This window comes from Nematolebias whitei, chromosome 1 (assembly GCF_014905685.2).
Source record: "Nematolebias whitei isolate Nwh7 chromosome 1, NemWhi1, whole genome shotgun sequence".
NCBI classification, from domain to species: Eukaryota; Metazoa; Chordata; class Actinopteri; order Cyprinodontiformes; family Rivulidae; genus Nematolebias; species Nematolebias whitei.
In genome coordinates this window covers 26,821,014-26,825,783 of record NC_056498.1, presented here as the reverse complement: position 1 = coordinate 26,825,783, position 4,770 = coordinate 26,821,014, and the positions used below count along the sequence as shown (strand labels likewise).

The following is a 4,770-nucleotide window of genomic DNA, read 5'->3' as shown; positions in this document are numbered from 1 at the left end:
GGTCCCTATTCATACAGTGACTTTGGTGACCAACGGATGCAGAGAGCTGCACAAAACCCACAGGAAACCGGACCCCCAGACTCATCGTGAATCTGAGAGCTGCTAGCCGGCCTATGAGGACCTCAGAGTGGGGACGCACCGCCGTAGCTCCGGCCTCTCTCCAGAGCCCACCGGGACTGTTTTCATCCCCATCAAACCACTCAATCAAGCCACCGTCTGGTCCTGCGCCGGCCACCCAAAGGTCACCCCTCAATGTGCTTCGATGCTCAAGGGCTGCAGAGAACCAGAGCAGAGCCGGAAGGTCATAACAGAGTTGGACCGGAACCGAGAGCTGCTGCTGGTGAGTAAAATTTAGTAGCTACATATACGTATGTTGTTAAAATTACGAAGGTTTGAGAGTTTAGAACATTGCAAGAGTGTGTGAAAGATTTATAAAGTCTTAAAATATATATAATACTAAAATAAATATAATGTCCCACCTTTGCGGATTTTCAGTTATTGCTGGGGTGGGGGTCCCTGGAACATAACCTCCACAATAAACGAGGGACTACTGTATTTGTGAAGTTAATTAAATTATAATCATTTATGGGTTTTCTAAAGTTGGTTAGTTGTGGTGGTCATCTTCAATGGAAAAAAAAAGTTGTAAATGTGCATCCACTGATTGTTTTCTGCAAGGTACATAAAAAAAAATTGTCCATTTGTGCAAGAGATATTTTGCCAACTGAGATGTACACGAACATGCACACTTGGTGAAAAACATAATTAAACCAAAAATAAATAAATTTATGTTACTATTACATTTAAATATTGAATTAAACACAGCCTCTTTTGTGGGGATTTTATTTAAAAATGCACTAGTTTATAGTACTAGTTAATTTGACGCATCTACTGTAGAGTAAAAATAGGGATTCTTTCAATACAACTCCTGGTACAGAAAAGTTGCATCAACATCCCCGTATCTGAGAATGAACTGGAGGTCCTTCAATAGCAAGGACACCATTAGGGTGCCTGATGAAAATCGGATCATGAAAATTCACGGCTTAAATCAAGGTTAGAACAGGTCACCCTGCGGCTGCGTCTGATAGGCTGACAGATAAACAGGTGAGCGGAGGGACCTATTAGGATAAATGAATTAATGTTCTGGTTTGAGCAGCTGATTTAGGAGTGACTGTGACAGCTTTGTGATTGAAGGTTGATTAGCTGCCTAAAACTCATACTACTAATAAATACTTATTTGCGTCAAATCAAACAAAAGACACTGAGATCCATGAGATTAGAAAGAACTGCAGTCAGACAAGTGGAAATATCATTCCTTTACTTGTTTTGTCATACGCTCTTTAAAATGTTCCAACTTGTGACTTTTGCTGTTGACTGCTAATTCAACATTAACACCTATTTTTCCTGTTTTAATACTTTTTTGTACATTTTTACATTTGGTGCTATTTTAGCCATTCATATATCAAACGGTTCAGCTTACTGAAACTTTAGGTGGTAGAGTTTTGTTTTTGTCCTCTTTATACTTTTCAAAATATTAAACAGCATCTACAAATATGTTTCCACATAAAATACAGTGAGATCTTTTCAGTTCATTCAAAAGCATTGTTCCCCTTAAAATCTGCTACTTTATATTTGCTACATTTAAGTTTTCTTATGCTACTTTTAGCTTTTACCAACTGTTCTGCTACTTTTTGCTAGTCTTTTGAAACATTAAGTTTTTTGTAACTATTCTACTACTTTTAGCTTTAAATGCCTTTTTGCTACTTTTTGATTTAAGTTGACTAAAATGTCCTTGCGGAGTTCAGGTAACTGTTGTGTTTGTAGTTGCATGAAAAGCCAGACCAAACTAAATCAGTGGCTACAACAACAGTTTTTTGAACACGGATCCAAAACAATAAGAGTTGCTGTGTAAAGTGGTGTGGTTTCCATTGCCTACGTACAGATCAGGAATTAAGAAGAATGCGGATGAAACATGTGAACATGAAGAGACCACCCAAAATACTGTATGTGTGTTCATTTCACTTTGTTGACAAAAGGCTGATGGAAAAAAACCTGCATCCTACTTTGTGGCTGGACTGCAATGAACCACCGAAGAAGAGACGCCGGATACTCAGAAGGATTGAAGACGGTGTGACAAGAATCAGGAATGATTTCAAGTGTATGGAGGTCACAGTATTACCGGATTTGTTCATTTTCGGTATTACGATTTTCTCTGCAATTAACCCAAACTTGGTGATGGAAGACTTTAGGGCTTGAGATGGACTGTATGTCTGCTTTAAGGTAAATAAGATTGTGTCCCACCTCTTTTAACAAAACGCGACCAACCCTATTACTGTATAGATACTGTATATAATACGCCTCAGAGCTTTTCAGATTGTTCATCGCTTCATTGCCGAAAAAAATCGAGTCGGTGAAGTAGCTATATATGCTAGTATATGTAATAAGCGGCCACTTCTTCAGGTCGTCCCCCTGTCCGCAGTAGGCAGCAGTATGATTATATTGTCCTGTTTGAGCTCTGATAGGTGGCGTTCCTACATGTTTAAATTAAATCCACACTGCTCAGAGAAACTACATTAGCTCATACTGTTCGCACATAAACAAATGCCGGTTCTGGATCGCACTGAAAGTCACACCCATAATTCACACAAGGCAGCATCAGAGTCAGAGTCAGAGTTTCTTTATTGTCATTCACACCACATGTGGTACATGTGGTGGAGCGAAATTATGTACACAGGGTCCCAGTTACATCCAACAATAAAATGTCGAAGAAAAACAGTAATAACATCTAAGATATGAACTAAGAAAAACATCAACTAAATATACACTAAGCACTAATAGCATAAAAACATTACGTTGAACATCAGCACAAACATGAACATGAGTCTGTGTGAGCAGATGAGCACGCATGAACACATCAACATGAAACAGATCAGCAGCAACATGAAACAGATCAGCAGCAACATGATGTGATTTTTTTCACAGTGATTATTCTGGTTAGAGATTCATGAGTCTAACAGCTTCAGGGTAGAAGCTGTTCCTCAGTCTAGTGGTTCTACACTTAATACTCCTCAACCTCCTTCCTGAGGGGGGCAGGGCAAAAAGTGTGTGTGCTGGGTGAGTGGGGTCCTTCATGATGCAGGTGGCCCTCTTCCTGCATCTGGAGGTGTATATGTCTGTGATGGTGGGGAGACAGACTCCAACAGTCTTCTGTGCAGCCTTCACCACTCTCTGCAAAGCTTTTCTTTCTGCAGCTGTGCAGCCTCCATGCCACACGTTGATGCTGGAGCACAGGATGCTCTCCATTGCACACCTGTAGAAGGAGGTGAGGACTGAGATTCCCAGACCAGCTCATCTCAGCTGTCTGAGGAAGTAGAGTCTCTGATGAGCTTTCTTGATCAGGCTGGTGGTGTTGTTGCTCCAGCTGAGGTTGTCATTCATGTGTATTACCTCTGCCACTATTGTTGTTGCTCTGATTTCCATGATTGCTGCCGCTGCTGTTCATGTTACTGTTGATGTTGTTGTTATTATAAAAGTCATTGCCATTGTTGCCCTTAGTCGGAGCAGGGTTTATTGGCTCCACAGAGATCTGGGATCTGGGCTCAGCTGTGGTGTCGAAGGCTTGAGTCCAAGGGTCATACTCTGTCCTGAGCTGCACGGTGGACTGCATGGTTATTTGGGTCTGCTGGGCAAAGCTGTGGCTATTGTAGGAGGGAGGAAGACTGCTGTAGCTTGGGGGCGGCGTGTGATAAGAGGAAGAAGGGGTGCGATATGATGGTGGAGGGCTGTAGAGTCCTGCATCTGCCCCATCCTGGTATGCCTGAGGCTCCATCTGAATCACACGATTGGCACATTGACTGTAGAAGCAGCAGAAGACATTAAAACGTCTCTCTTCTCATCGGTAGAGATCCATACTGAAGATGGCAGGAAAGATAAGCAGCACCATGGCAAAGTTCAACACCACCACTGCCTGTAGAGAAAAGGTTTGAAGTGCTAGGATGGGAATGAGGGCAGCCATGAAGAAGGCGGTGACGTTACCGATGGAGGTGAGAGCCACACTGGCCCCCGTCCTCTTCAAACACTCCCCCGTACGATCCTCGAATGGGATCCTCTTGTTCTGTCCAGTTTCACTGAAAGCATGAGCGAGAAGGAAGACATCATCTACTCCGACACGCAAGGAAAGGAAGGACCTGTGTGGTAGCAGCATTGAAGGACATTCCGGTTCTGGTCCACGCTGAAAGTCACACCCATCATTCACGCAAGGCAGCATGGGGGCTAGGAATAAGGTGGATAATGCTTGAACTTGATTTGTGACCTTGACCTTGAAGCTAGGGTGAAGTAAAGTGTGACACTCTGTCTAGTGATAATGCATATGTGTATGACTTTCGAGAAATTATCTTGATCAGATCAGAAGATCTGGGTGGGACAAAAGAAAGTTTACAGACGTACGTATGAAGGATGGAGACTGTACCATAATGTGCCCACCTTTCCACAGGTGTATAAAAATGGTACGATATCAATAGGGACCCCCACCCTAAAGGAAACTGACCAGATATTATGCTAATTTGCAATTGTGCAATTTCTCAAATTATTGCGCGAGAGCATTTCATATTTAAATTGTCAGGTATCAAATGTTAGTTTTGTACTTAAAATATTTATCGCAGGGGATGCGCACCCTGAAGCCCTGTGATAAGTGAAAAACCACAAAGTAGGAATACTAGTACAAGTGGTAAGTAGTAGTTTATTTTAGCATATACAGTATATATATATATATAC

The 4,770-nt window shown here is 41.9% G+C and overlaps 1 pseudogene; it reads right to left on the bottom strand.

Annotated features, from left to right (window-relative positions):
* Positions 1 to 913: 913 nt before the first annotated feature.
* LOC119424997 lies at positions 914 to 4,264 on the bottom strand (annotated as a pseudogene).
* Between the last annotated feature and the right edge of the window lie 506 nt (positions 4,265 to 4,770).